The sequence below is a fragment of the Mytilus californianus genome, unplaced genomic scaffold (genome assembly GCF_021869535.1).
Source record: "Mytilus californianus isolate M0D057914Y unplaced genomic scaffold, xbMytCali1.0.p SCAF_4, whole genome shotgun sequence".
Taxonomy (NCBI): domain Eukaryota; kingdom Metazoa; phylum Mollusca; class Bivalvia; order Mytilida; family Mytilidae; genus Mytilus; species Mytilus californianus.
Genome location: NW_026262690.1, coordinates 95292331 through 95308866, shown reverse-complemented (window position 1 = coordinate 95308866; position 16536 = coordinate 95292331). Strand labels below are relative to the sequence as shown.

The window sequence follows — 16536 nt, the reverse complement described above, 5'->3', positions numbered from 1 at the left end:
TGTCCGAAGTCATTCAGTGGTTGTCATTTGTTGCTGTATATCATATTTGTTTTTCATTATTGATTTGTACATAAATCGGGATGTTGGTTTGCTTGTTGGAATTGTTTTACATTTGTCATTTCAAGGCAATTGACAGCTTCATTCTATGTGGTATGAGTTTTGCTCATTGTTACAGGCCGTATGTGACATACAGATGCTTATTTCTATCAACTTCTCAATACCCTGATGAATGAATTTAACTTATGCAGCAATAATGTCGTCAGAATTAAGGTTTTATACAGTGGTGTATAGTTTAGTTTCCATATGTACTAAGAGTTTTCATATGCCACATTAGCATTTTTAGTCAGATCAGCAGGTGTCAATCCTTACAAAAACTGATTCAATAATACTGGGAACAATGTGAGGTGGTGTAATTTTATTGTTTATCATGCATATATCATATTACACAATATGATTATATTGTTGGGCTAGAAATGCTTTTCATTTTCTTTTACATGATTATTGTACTTCTAAGTGTCCAACCTATTACATTTACATCAAATTTCATACAAATATTGTGTCTGTCTTTTTTAATATGTTTATATTCTTCATTACTTACATACTTTATAAAACATATTTCATGTATCTGCACATTGTATCATCATTATGTATATGTATTCAAACTATCTTTATATAACTGATACCTGGGTTACTACTTGTATATATATATTAATAGTGTGCATATTATACGATGTATCTCCCACATTTTATAGTAACAGTTGCACAGACATATCAGGCGGAAACCCAGTTGAAATAGAACAAAAGAATCGAAGCTCTTTGTTAGAGAAGGCGATAAATGCTTACTGTAATGTTTACTATAGTAACAAAATTTTTAAAAGTTAATAGAAACAAATAAAATGACAGTTTTCGGCTAAATTACGAAGTATTTTATCATAAAAACACAATTTGCATAAGTTTTCAATTTATCTATTACATAATTAAGCAGAACAATTAGATATCAAGTTGACGACATGGGTGTCTATTCAGTTGGATCTAAAAAATGCATAACCTCCGATTTTTATTTTTTTTTTACCACGGACGGAGAACATATCAATCTTTTTGTTCCTAGATTTTTGTTTCTGCCCTTCCATTATGTAACTCAAGAAAAAATTCAAAATAAAATGCTCTGCTGGGCGCAGCTTGATACGACCGCAGAGGTCGAACCCTGAACAGTTGGGGCAAGTATGGACACAACATTCAAGCTTGATACAGCACTGAATTTGGATTGTGATTAAATATTTGACACAGCATAGGTTTCTGACACAGAATGAATGTGGTCTAAGAACTTAAAATTTTTTAATTTACCTATTCAAACCATATCATTATTATTTGCTTTTATATATAAATCAGAAATAACCAATTTAAAATGGAAAATTTTAAAGAAAAAAAAAGGAAAAAAAAATCCCCCCCCCCCAATTTTGTGAACCCCCTTATGATTCATCACCCCCAAACTCAATCCCAGCCTACCCTTTGTGGTATGGTACCTTGCAGTATAATTTCATAGAGATCCATACACTTGAACACAAGTTATTGTCTGGAAACTAGAAAAATGCTTGTTTTTTGGCCCCTTTTTGGCCCCATATTCCATAACATTTAGGGCAATTACCCCCAAATTCAGACCCAGCTTTCCCTTTGTGATATAGAACCTTGTAGTACAATTTCATAAAGATCCATTCACTTACACACAAGTTATTGTCCTTAAACTAGAACAAGAGTGCACACGCTGAAATGTCTCGCCTTCTTTACTAATCATTGATATTATGTTGATAGTCATAAATATAGCTTTATTACAACTGTCACATAAACTTAACATTAACCAAGTAAACTAAACATTGACCAATGAACCATGAAAATGAGGCCAAGGTCAGATGAACCATGCTAGGCAGGCATGTACAGCTAACAATTCTTCCATACAACAAATATAGTTGATCTATTGCTTATAGTTTAAGAAAAACAGACCAAAACACAAAAACTTAACACTGAGCAATGAACCTTGAAAATGAGGTCAAGGTAAAAAAAAAACCTGCATGACTGACAAATAGATCATAAAATATTTCCATACACCAAATATAGTTGAACTATTGCATATAGTATTAGAAAAAAAAACAAAACTCAAAAACATAACTTTGACCACTGAACCATGAAAATGAGGTCAAGGTCAGATGACACCTGCCAGCTAGACATGTACACCTTACAATCAATCCATACACCAAATATAGTAGACCTATTGCATACAATATAAGAAAAACAGACCAAAACACAAAAACTGTACTATAGCCACTGAACCATGAAAATGAGGTCAAGGTCAGATGACACCTGCCAGTTGGACATGTACACCTTACAGTCCTTCCATACACCGAATATACTAGACCTATTGCTGATAGTATCTGAGATATGGACTTGACCACCAAAACTTAACCTTGTTCACTGATCCATGAAATGAGGTTGAGGTCAAGTGAAAACTGTCTGACAGGCATGAGGACCTTGCAAGGTACGCACATACCAAATATAGTTATCCTATTACTTATAATAAGAGAGAATTTAACATGACAAAAAATGTTAACTTTTTTTTCAAGTAGTCACTGAACCATGAAAATGAGGTCAAGGACATTGGACATGTGACTAACGGAAACTTCGTAACATGAGGCATCCATATACAAAGTATGAAGCATCCAGACCTTCAGCAAAATATAATGCTTTTAAGAAGTAAGCTAACGCCGCTGCTGCAGTCGTAGCCACCGCCGCCGCCGGATCACTATCCCTATGTCGAGCTTTCTGCGACAAAAGTCGCAGGCTCGACAAATCACTATCCCTATGTCGAGCTAGGCTCGACAAAAATGCTTGTTTTTTGCCCCTTTTTGGCCCCTAATTCCTCAAATTTTGAGGCAATTACCCCCAAAATCAATCCCAGCCTTCCCTTTGTGGTATGGTACCTTGCAGTATAATTTCAGAGAGATCCATACACTTGAACACAAGTTATTGTCTGGAAACTAGAAAAATGCTTATTTTTTGCCCCTTTTTGGCCACTTATTCTTTAACTTTTGGGCAATTACCCCCAAACTCAATTCCAGCTTTCCCTTTGTGATATGGAACCTAGTAGTACAATTTCAGAAAGATACATAGACTTACACACAAGTTATTGTCACGAAACTAGAAAAATGCTTGTTTTTTGCCCTTTTTTGGCCCCTCATTCCTAAAATATTGAGGCAATTACCCCCAAAATCAATCCAAACATTCCCTTTATGATATGGAACCTTGCAGTACAATTTCAGAGAGATCCATACACTTGACCACAAGTTATTGTCTGGAAACTAGAAAAAATGCTTATTTTTGGCCCCTTTTTGGCCCCTTATTCCTAAACGTTTTGGGCAATTACCCCCAAACTCAATTCCAGCTTTCCCTTTGTGATATGGAACCTTGTACAATTTCAGAAAGATCCATAGACTTACACACAAGTTATTGTCATGAAACTAGAAAAATGCTTGTTTTTGCCCCTTTTTTAGCCCCTAATTCCTAAAATTTTGAGGCAATTACCCCCAAAATAAATCCAAGCATTCGAATTTCCCTTTGTGATATGGAACCTTGTGGTACAATGTCAGAGAGATCCATACACTAACACACAAGTTATGTCTGGAAGTTAAAAAAATGCTTACTTTTGGCCCCTAATTCCTTAACTGTTGGTACCATAACCCCCAAAATCAATCCCAACCTTCCTTTTGTGGTATTGAACCTTATGGTAAAATTTCATAGAGATCCATTCACTTAAACTAAAGTTAGAGTGCGAAAACTAATTTGTCTTCGGACGACGACGACGCCAACTTTATACCAATATACGACCACAAAATTTTTTTGCGGTCGTATAAAAATAAGATTTTTTGGTTAAATTGCCATGGCAAGATTGCCCTTTTTCCTTTTATAAGATCAAAATGGATCAAACATAAATTCAGGTTGTGTAAATACTTATTCCAAAAATACATACTCAAAGTTCATACATATCTATATTTAATATCAGCCAACATGACCAAAAAATAAATGCATCAGTACAAATTTCATGAAAGGTCCTCAGTTCTAGGCCTAAGCTTAATATCACCTGACATGAGAAAAAATAAATGCATCAGTACAAATTTCATGAAAGGTCCTCAGTACCAGGCCTAAGCTGAATATCACAGGCATAACAAAAAATAAATGCATCAGTACAAATTTCATGAAAGGTCCTCAAATAACAAATATGTAATTGCTCTTATCTTCAATTGACATCTCAGACATAATAAAGACCAGATTTATTTAGAAATGGTCAAATAAAGGTAAAAAATAGGAATCACAAACTAACTAAGATTCAAAGTATATTCAAAGAAACAAGATCAATATAAAAATAAGGAGAGGTGGTATGATTGCCAATGAGACAGCTATCCACAAAAAAAACCAATAGACAAGGATGTAAGCAACTAAATGAAACATGAAATCAGTCTGTATAAACACTTGTTCCAAAATAATTATTCCTGCCCAATAGGCTCATATATATCGGCATTGGGCATTTGAGCCATTTAAAAAGGACGTTTGAGCATCAAAGTATAGGACATTTGAGCGAAAATAAAATATAAGCATAGGACATTTGAGCAAATAAAAATAAAGAATGATGAAGGAGTACCTCTTCCGTTCGCTAGATATAATCTGTTACCCTTGCTCACCACGGGGAAGTTGAAGTATGATTTCGAGCAGGATATAGTTAATGAATGGTGAAGTTTCTAACGCACAAAGTTTAAAACATCTTTTGATTGTAAAAAATACAAAGCACGGTCATAAATCTTAAAACTCCACAATGGCATTATTTTCAAGTCAGTTCAGGCTAGAAATTTATATCCTGGGCTTCTGACATAAAAATCCCTTGTTATTTCCTGCTGGCGGTACCAGGAATGGACATTCTGTTCCTTCTCCTTGTCTGTTCGGTTCTGAGGTTTGATTGGTAAGTAGACATCAACTCAGGACTACACTACCATTATATAACAAGTCAGAACCAATTGAACTACTCGGGTATACAATCAAATAAAATATATTTATTTCAAAAACTTACTATTTTTTCTTACTTTTCAAAATTATATTCTTAACTCATATAAAAGTATCACAAGAAATTTCGCTTAAACATCCTATTTGAAAATCCAGGTAAGGTAAATATTCCTGCGCTAAAATGTCCTATGTCAGCACTCAAATAACCCTATGTGCATTTTTTATTTTCGCTCAAATGGCCTATGCCCCATATATATGAGCTGAACAAGATAAAGATTTACATTGCAATCACCTCTAATTCTAATCAACAATGTTGTATTTGATGATAATACATAACATATATAAAAGGTTGAGACTGAACACAAATGCGGCCACTTACATTTTAAACAAAAACCATCTGAAAAGTGATGTTTTATGGCATATTTAAGCTTGAATTTGAGCGTCTTTAATGACCATATCAGATCAAAGCTTTTGCATAAACTAATTGAATCGACTAAAGTGGACACTTAAGTGTTTTAAAAAATGTCAAACATCTTTTATCAGACGTACTTCAAATTTAAGGCCATTAGACCTTACTGGACCTTCTCCTTTCATGAAAGGTCCTCAGTTCCAGGCCTGAGCTTAATATCAGCAGACATAACAAAAAAAAATGCATCAGTACAAATTTCTTGAAAGGTCCTCAGTTCAAGGCCTAATTCTTTAATAAAAAAAGGTAAAGTCCTCTCAATGACAAGTTTTTCCCATGATCTTTTATTTTGACCTATATTTCCTTCTGTATTTAACTGAGTGATCTATCATTTTTATATTGTTTATTTTTGCCAATAGAAATTTTTAGTTGCATTGGAAACCAAGCAGGGTACTTGAACAGTTACAAGACATAAATCAGTTATATTTAACAAATATGTAATTGCTCTTATCTTTAATTGACATTTCAGAAATTATAAAGACCAGATTTATTTAGAAATGGCCAAAGGTAGGTCAAAACAAAGGAATCACAAACGAACTAAGATTCAAGGCAATAATCAAAGAATCAAGATCAATATAAAAATAAGGAGAGGTGGCATGATTGCCAATGAGACAGCTATCCACAAAAAAAAAATTGATAAGGATGTAAGCAACTAAATGAAACATGAAATCATCTGTAAAACACTTGTTCCAAACAAAATATTATTCCTTAAGGTTCATTTATACTGGCAATTTCAGATGAGCTGAACAAGATTAAATTTTGTGATAGTCCTTCCATTTACATTACACTCACCTCTAGTTCTACTAAACTACACATCTTAGAATTAACATCCCTAATTTAAGGTGTTTTAAGCTGGGAAATTTGATACTGATACTGGTTAAAGTTAAAGAATTATATATAAAGGGGAAGGATGGGTTGTACAACAGCTATACAAATAGAAAATGATCCATTGTAATGTAGCAAATGGATCTTACTGAATCATAACAGCCAAACTTGGATGTACAAAGCACCCTTTTATACAATGTCCATCTATTTTGTGATTAAAGTCTTTGAAAGTTATCCATTAATCTATCTATTCAGAGTGGTAACAAATGTATTTCTCGAGAAAAGATTTTTAAAATGAGAAAAATCATCATTATAATTATCAAATGGGTTTATTCAAATATATATTATATTACTACAATAAAAAATGCTCATAAATCTTAATCTAAATCTAAAACTATTCAAAATTACATATATATTATTGATAGCTTTCAGTCCATTAAGTTTTGTCTCTGTTTATAAGCTATTTTTTATATTTTCTGACATTTCATCTATAGTATATGGGATGGTGTGAATGGATTATGAATATACTAGTGCTATTAGGTCTGGTTATTCCTTAAAATTAACCTTTCCAGAACCTTAGAACTCAGGAGATTTAGTTTTATTGCCGATCTACATTTCTGGGAAAGATGTGTAAAATTAAAAACAATTTTGCCATTGTCAATTAAAATGATAAAATCAAATTAACAAATATTGACTACAATGTTTTACAATGGCACAAAGCTTATCTACCTATAAAATATTCTAAATTGCTTTTCATAAATTGCCACCGTTAATATACATCAAAAATATAAAATCAAAAATCCATTTCATAATAACAGAACATTTCAGCACATGGTACATAAGTTTTAAACGGCTTTTAAGGATGTAGTCATGTCAGGTTTAGGAATGTTTGTCAGATGTTCAGATTCCTTGGGTTTTTTCCTACTATACAGTCAGGGTAAAATATTTTGCCCCATATCACCCACTTTTCTTTTCAAAGAAGACTTCAATAGCTTATAAAAGGTTATTACCAACATTTAAGCAGATTCTAGTTTTCTTTTCTTACGATTCAGACCAAAATAATGGCAATGCTAAATATAAGGTAAAAGTCTGAGTCAGCCTTTTTCCGCCAGTTTTTTTTAAATCAAATATCTCGAAAAGGAGTTCCATAACCTATCAATATTTTGAGCATTGATAGCTTATTTTGTTCCTTAACTAATGCTCTTCTGATTTATAGTATCAATTTTAAATTCCAGATTTTTTAAATTTCACCTGACTACATCCTTAAAAAGTTTAATGCAAACAAAATGTTCTCTCTATAAGAACGTAATAATGATTCGACAATAATAAATAGAACATAATAATGATTCGGTAAAAAAAAAACTTAAACATTCTGACAATAATAAATAGAACGCAATATCTTGTTAAAATTAACCTTGAATATGAAGACTAGATTCAATCAATAATTTCCTCTTAATTTATACATATAAATGAACCATCCTGTTCTTCTGCCAATGCAATATTCTTGATAAAGGTTACAACTTAAGACATGTAACCGAAAAGCATCAATAAAGGATGTTTCAGAGACAAGTATAACCCTATAAGAAACCATAAAGCAACTTGATCATCTGTATTTACTGGGTAATATAGACTTGAAACCTTTGTCCACAATCTTTGCAACAATGAGATTTACTGATTTGCCCTTACTTTTAACCCTGTTTACACACCATTGATGAGAGCCATAAAACTTTACTCAGTACTTGGAGTACAAAACACCAAATCCAGTATTTTGATTGATTGAATCTTGAGTCTGAGTACAATAATCGTACATTATCGTAGTCGAAATTTTTTTGACTGCAAGGCCCGGTCTCGCTCCATTTAAAGTTCATGTGATTCCCTCAGGTTTTTTTTTTTATATTGATTTGTATCATCTTAATGGATTAATAAGATTTGAATATCAGTAAATAGTATATGCAATTTACTAAGAATGAAGAAATTTTATAGTAAGCTTCATTGTCATTTTGCTTAGTTTCTTTTGTTAACTATTCTGACATCGGACTCGGACTTCTTTTAAACTGAGTTTTACTGTGCGTATTGCTATGTGTTTCTTTATTCTACATTGGCTAGAGGTATAGGGGGAGGGTTGAGATCTCTCAAAACATGTTTAACCCCGCCGCATTTTTGCGCCTGTCCTTAGTCAGGAGTCTCTGGCCTTTGTTAGTCTTGTATGTTTTTTAAATTTAGTTCATTTATATGTTTTGGAGTTTAGTGTGACGTCCAATTTCACTGAACTAGTACACAATTTTATTTAGGGGCAAGCTGAGGACCACCTCCGGGTGCGGGATTTTCTCGCTGCGTTTTAAGACCCATTGGTGGCCTTTGGCTGTTATCAGCTCTTTGGTCGAGTTGTTGTCTTTTTGACGTATTTCCCATTTCCATTCTCAATTCTATTCCTAAGCAAAAATGGTATTTCCTATTGATCACAATAGTTCAATAATCAGTACATTTAAGATCTGTTCTACTTGTACTTGTATTAGGACAATTGGCTCTTTAATATTAAAGAGATCTACCTGCACCATTCCTAGGCCCTCTTACAATGACAAATTTATATCTAAGTTTGAATTTCTTTTCTGTCAGCAGTTTTTTAAGTTTTTTTCCTTTTTAACTTGACATAATGAAAAGGTTGTTTCCAAAGACAGATGAGTATAGAGTAATAGTATACTGACATAATATATATATAAAATGCTCCGCTGGGGCGCAGCTTGATACGACCGCAGAGGTCGAACCCTGAACAGTTGGGGCAAGTATGGACACAACATTCAAGCTTGATACAGCACTGAATTTGGATTGTAATTAAATTTTTGACACAGCATAGGTTTCTCACACAGAATGAAAGTAGTCTAAGAACTTAAATTTTTTTAATTTACCTATTCAGACCATATCATTATTATTTGCTTTTATATATAAATCAGAAATAACCAATTTAAAATGGAAAATTTTAAAGAAAAAAAAGGAAAAAAAAATCCCCCCCCCAAATTTTTTGAAACCCCCTTATGATTCATCACCCCCAAACTCAATCCCAGCCTTCCCTTTGTGGTATGGTACCTTGCAGTACAATTTCAGAGAGATCCATACACTTGAACACAAATTATTGTCTGGAAACTAGAAAAATGCTTGGGTTTTTTGCACCTTTTTGGCCCCAAATTCCTAAACGTTTAGGGCAATTACCCCCAAACTCAAACCCAGCTTTCCCTTTGTGATATGGAACCTTGCAGTACAATGTCATAAAGATCCATACACTTACACACAAGTTATTGTCATGAAACTAGAAAAATGCTTGTTTTTTTGCCCCTTTATGGCCCCTAATTCCTAACATTTTGAGACAATTACCCCCAAAAACAATCCCAGCCTTCCCTTTGTGGTATGGTACCTTGCAGTACAATTTCAGAGAGATCCATACACTTGAACACAAGTTATTGTCTGGAAACTAGAAAAATGCTTATTTTTGGCCCCTTATTCCTAAACGTTTTGGGCAAGTACCCCCAAACTCAATTCCAGCTTTCCCTTTGTGATATGGAACCTTGTAGTACAATTTCATAAATATCCATACACTTACACACAAGTTATTGTCATGAAACTAGAAAAATGCTTGTTTTTTGCCCCCTAATTCCTAAAATTTGGAGGCAATTACCCCCAAAATCAATCCCAGCATTCAAACCCTCAATCAGCATCATTTAACAGTAATATCTAAAAATGGAAATTACATAATAAAGGTATTAAAATAGAAAATGACATCATAGTCATGGCTAAAAATAAACAAAATCCTAAATCAGCAACATTTTACAGTAATATCTAAAAATAAAATTCCTTTGTAACCATAAAAGCCCATTTAAATACATCATGACAGATATTAAAATAGAAAATGACATCATAGTCATGGCTAAACATAGCAAAAACCTTAATCAGCATCATTTAACAGTAATATCTAAAAATAAAAATTTCTTTGCAACCATAAAAGGAAAATAGAAAATGACATCATAATCATAGCTAAAAATAAACAAAAATTTTTTTTATTACCAAATTTTAAATGGAGTTTATTAAACTAAAACAATAAATTTGCAACCATAAAACCCCATTTAAACACACATCATAAAAGTATTAAATAATTCAACTACATCATAAGGCTATAAAAATAGAAAATGACTTCATAGTCAAGGCTAAAGGTAAACAAAAAACCTTCATCAGCAAAATTTTATATTGGCAAATTTCCAATGAAGTTTATTATACTAAAATTGTTGGCAAATTTCCAATGCATTTATTAACAATAAAGTTATTGGCAAATTTCCAATTTACATAATTTAAAAGCAGTGTAAGTTAGATATTTAAATGAGTTTGAATTACCAACCTTACACTGCTTTTAAATAATGTTTTGTACTTATTTGTCTATTAACCTGGAAACCCTTGTTTTTTCACCTTTTTTTCCCTTATTATTTAAAGGTTTGAGCCATAACCCTACCCCAAAGCCAATTCTTAAATTCCAATGTAACCTAAATTTACAATATACATAACTTCAATTTAAGTTTTTGATAAAATCAAACCACATCATTATTATTTGCTTTTATATCTAAATCAGAAATAATTAACCAACTTTAAGTGGAAAATTTTCACACATCACGCCCCCCCAAACTCAATCCCAGCCTTCAGTTTGTGGTATGGTACCTTGCAGTACAATTTCACAGAGATCCAATTACTTAAACACAATTAATTGTTGGAAACTAAAAAAAAATGCTTATTTTTAACCCCTTTTTTAGCCCCTTATTCCTAAACATTTGAGCAATTATCCCCCAAACTCAATTCCAACTTTCTCTTTGTGATCAGAATTAACCAACTTAAAATGGAAAATTTTAAAGAAAAAAAAAAGGAAAAAAAATCCCCCCCCCCAAAAAATTTTTTGACCCACTTCCCTTTGTGGTATGGTACCTTTAAGTACAATTTCAGAGAAATCCATACACTTGAACACAAGTTATTGTCTGGAAACTAGAAAAATGCTTATTTTTGCCCCCTTTTTTGGCCACTTATTAATAAATGTTTTGGGCAAACATTTTACAATAATATTTAAAACTGAAATTAATTTGTAACCTTAAAATTAAATAGAAAATGACATCATAGTCATAGCTAAAAATAAACAAACTATTGGTTAATTTCCAATGGAGTTTATTATATTAAAACAATAAATTTGCAACCATAAAAGCGCATTAAAATACATCATAAAAGTATTAAAAAAAATTTAACTACATCATAAGGCTATTAAAATAGATGAAAAAAAAAATAATATTTGAAGAATAATTTTTTTTAATTTCTGAAATCTGAAATGAGAAAAAATTGGCCCCCCACAATTTCTTTTTATCCCCCCCCCCCTTTTTCCCCCAAAAAAATTCTTTCCCTCAAGATATGGTCATAATCTCAATTCTAATTTCCAATGGAGTTGGCAACCATAATTACCCATTTAAATTTACCATAGTGCTAACTTAATCTATTTTATAATAGAATCAATAAAAATATAGTGTCAAATCTTTCATATGGATTTTTTTGTAAAAAAAAAAGATGAAAACATTTGCAGATATTTTTACTGGTCTTCCTTTATAAATATGCATTTCTTTAAACATAATTTAAAAGCAGTGTAAGGGAAGTAACCAAAACGTTGTATTTGGATTACCTCCCTTACACTGTTTTAGATTATCTTTATTGTTCATTAACCATTACTTTATACATAATTTAAAAGCAGTGTAAGGGAGATAATTTCAATGATGTATTTGATTTATCTCCCTTACACTGCTTTAAATTATGTTTTGTACTAAAGTATTTGTCCATTAACCAGGACAACCTTGTTTTTCCCCCTTTTTTGCCCCTAATTCCTAAACGGTTTGAGCCATAACCCCCCAAAGCAAATCCTAACCATCCCTTTGTGGTATGGAAACTTGTAGTATAATTTCAGAGAGATCCATACACCGTTCCACATTTATTGTCTAAAAACTAGAAAATGCTCATTTTTGGCCCCTTTTTGGCCCCTAATTCCTTAACTGTTGGTACCATAACCCCCAAAATCAATCCCAACCTTCCTTTTGTGGTATTTAACCTTATGGTCAAATTTCAAAAAGATCCATTCACTTAAACTAAAGTTAGAGTGCGAAAACCAATATGTATTCGGACGACGACGCCGGACGACGACGACGACGACGACGACGCCGGACGACGACGACGACGACGCCAACGTCATACCAATATACGACCACAAAATTTTTTTGCGGTCGTATAAAAATGGGTAACAATTGCATCGATAAGATAAAATCGAGTGCACCTTTTTATGTTAGGGCGTGTTTGAGTTAAATATTTTGTCTTGAAAACGTATAAAGCAAGAGTATTTGATACATCATCTCGCTTCAGATTCTATTATTTTTATATATCAAGGCTACAGGTTGACTTTATAACATCGAAAGTTCACAGTACTAAAAAATTAAATATATGGGTCAAGTGAAATACTTTTCTAATGAATCACAAAAACAGTGTAGGTGTGTTCGAATAGAAAATTTTTACTAAAAGTACTTGACGACTGACTTTTAAGTTGGATCTTAAAAATGCATATCTTCGAAAAAACTTCATTTTTTGTGTGTGACAATTAGGGTTTATAGTCTTCAACCACTGAAAATTTTTAGTCTGCCCTTCCACGAAATATTTAATTAGAATGTTTTTAAATGTTTATGAATTTCCGAAATTTCCACCTGACAACCGATCCGACAAAAGTTTTAAGTTGACTGAATGCAGACAAGTACATTAACTGATGCTCATTAGCTAGTAGATACATTTGTCTTTTAAAATACACCTGGCATATAAGGATCGTAATGGTGCTATGTGGATAAATTTATCGGTTTTCAAGAGCTAAATTGGAAACGCGTCATCCCTACAATGGCTTCCATTTTTACGATTGTAAAAATAACCTGGCGTAATGGGGAGATAATTTTGACGAAGTAGAACCCTGACTGATACATGTATCATTAGACAGCCTCTAAAAATAACTGGACGGTTACAGTAAACTCCATGAAAATAATATTCATGTGTTGTAACCCCTGGCAATTTTGTTAAAATTCCTGTCAGAAATCTGAACCAAAATTTGTCTGACTAGTCGTCATATGATAAGACCTGGTAAAAAGTTTCATAGTTCATGTACTTCGATCATATCTGTAGATAAACATGTCATACATGTATAACTATATTTAAAACATCAAAAAGGTCTAGAATTTCATAGCTGTCATGGAATTATTATGATGACTAGTCAATGCAGCTACTAGATAGTATCATGTATTGTACATGCATGCCTTGTCACTTCTAGGATATTGAAGCCAAGAATTGGAATCTAGCTAAAATAAAAACAAATACAAATATTTATATTGTTTATTTAGAATATACAATCATGATAAATTATATTTACACAAGTTTTGTCAATTAATTTGAAAAGAAATCATTATGGGATCATGGCATAGGCGGATCCAGGGGGGGGGGGGGGGGGGGGGGCTCTGGCCCCCCTTTTGTGGGAAAAATTTGGTTGATTATATAGGGAATCACTGAAGCATGAAGGATGAGCGCCCCCCCCCCCCCCCCCCCCCCCCCCCCCCCCCCCCCCCCCTTTATGAAAAGTTCTGGATCCGCCACTGCATGGGATATTCTTTTTTTAGGGTCAGATCAAAGTTTGATTTTCGACAAAATAAAAAAGATGAGCAGTTTGAGTGTCAGAGAGATAAAATTATGTTAAATTTTATTTCTTTCATTCAATTTTATACATACAATGAACATGTCATTTAATATAGTATGCTCTAGTCTGCCTCTGTTGTAAGTTGACACATGGTCTCTGATAGGTCTATCCGACAGAATTATATTGTGAATTCTAAAATTTAGTGGTTAATGTTGATTTGAGTTGACTTTTAGTGGTATAAGTTAAATGGCATGATACAACTTTGCAATAGTGTGCATTGACTTGCTTCCCTGTGGAGAACACTGAGTTTGTTCAATTTAAGTTCTACAGTACAAAATGTATGACACAAATCAGACGATCAAACTATAACAGGAGTCAAAGGTGAGGTCTGATTGACCTGCCTTTAGTAAATGTAAATGACCCGCCCCCTCCAAGTCCATGATGTTACTCGAGATCTATATCAATATTGGAATAAATAAACGGTTGGTAAAACATTCTTGGACTTTACACTTCTTGAAAGATATATCTTCTTTAAAATGGGCCATAGATGAAGATTTTTTTAGGCCCAGATTGGCCAGAAATAAAAAAGTTCTGGTTTAGAAAAAATATCGTAAACATTGAAATGTCAAAGTCTGACCACATGCACTTGTTTCTTTGCATGGGAAGACCCAATATCAACGTATATTTTGAGCTCCTTAATCTTCCCATGGATATAAACAAGTGCCTGAGAGTAGGACACTGGCTTCATGTCAAGATCAAGGTGATCTAGACCGAATTCTTTTATCCGCATATATTTCCTATATTCACATTTGCTCTTTTTTGATTCTCGCTGATTTTATACATTTTTCGGACATCCGTACCTGTATACAGTGATATATGAATGGGGTTTCTACATTTTCTTGTGACTTTCTATTATCACACGATCTTTCTGAGTCTAAAATCCATATACATGTATATCACATACTACTGTCAGTCTCGGCAAGTTTGACATATTTACAAGGTCTCTTAGCGACAAGAAACGACAAGAAGCGTCAAGAAGTACGGACGGCTACTAAATGTAACATAATTTTAAACTTCACACAACAGAAAATAATCAACTGTAATTAATTGACTTTTCTATAAATTTATTATTCTAACAGTGTATAAACTTTCTTGTCTCTAATTTATCTTCTTATCGCAAATTCATTCTTCCTGTCGCTAAGTTTTATCTTCTTGTCGCTTATTGTCTCTACAATCTTCTTGTCGGTAATTAGTGAGACCTTCTTGATTTCCGGTTTTATTCAACAAGTGTAAACACCATGTTGGTGCATTACTTGACAAGGTCATTTATGTGAAAAACGGAGTAATACAAAAGAATGAAATCCAAATGTGAATACACAATTTATTAACACTCATCTCAAACAAAAAGAATATCATGATTAACAATAATTACCTTTCTATCATCAGAATCCTCCAAATTTAAAAGATACGTAAAATTCGTCTTCTAATTTGAAATTGCCGCCAACTTATTAATAGACTACTGACATATTTAATACGTATCGACGACAAACAATATTCCTACGACTTTTGCCATTTGGGAAATGTAAACGACTTGTCTTTAGAGTTTTTCGACGATAAAATATTTCATACAATTGTTCTTTGACATCTTAGCCAAAAACACAGGGGAAAATAAACTACATACGAATTTCTATTGAGCACTACTTCCTATGTGCAACTTCAAAACTTTTGGGTTGTTCGACGATCATTTAAGGTTTTTCTGGTCATATTTTTTGTATTCCAGAATTAAAAGTATGAAAAAAGTGCCCAATTAGTTATTAATAACATATTAGCCAGCAATTTAATAACAATAGCACTTTTTTCGCCATTCAGTGGGAAGAACACAAATCTAGGGTGGTAGCATAAGGCAGCTTAACTGCCTAAAAATAATTTTGCTGTCTGTGCTTGAAAAATTCTTTTGTAGATATTGCGAAATGTGGATAGAAATGAAACTAATTTTCTTTATTCCACTGCTTTAGTTTCATTATGTTTGGAATATTTTACTGCAAAATTTTCTTTTTAATAAGTAAATCCTGCATTATATTTATCCCTTTAAGTCGTTAAGAATTTTCATAAACTATACATATAAATTTTGCGTGCTCAAATCTCTTTTCATCTCTCTTTATAAATACAAACAAATCCCACCGTTTCTCTATGAACATGAACAAAAAGTAAAATGACAAAAATACCGAACTCCAAGGGAAATTCAAAACGGAAAGTTCTTTATATAATGACAAAATCAAAAGCTCAAACACATCTAACGAATGGAAAACAACTGTCATATTCCTGACTTGGTACAGTCAAAACTTACTTCTCAGACATCTTTTCAAGAATGCCTGCACTTACCATTTTTACTAATATTTCGTTTTAAGATTTATACATGTACTCCTTCAATATTCTACCAGTTACAGATATTTACAAACAGATAATCAATCATTAT

General features: G+C 32.7%; 2 protein-coding genes across 2 annotated transcripts in view; one reads left to right on the top strand and one right to left on the bottom strand.

The window, feature by feature from the left end:
* Positions 1-16536, top strand: part of LOC127698851 (apoptosis-resistant E3 ubiquitin protein ligase 1-like) — a 232153-nt gene that overhangs the window by 199629 nt on the left and 15988 nt on the right. The gene's annotated exons all lie outside the window — the stretch shown is intronic.
* The window catches only part of LOC127698852 (CCAAT/enhancer-binding protein zeta-like), a 44193-nt gene that overhangs the window by 23180 nt on the left and 4477 nt on the right, over positions 1-16536 (bottom strand). The gene's annotated exons all lie outside the window — the stretch shown is intronic.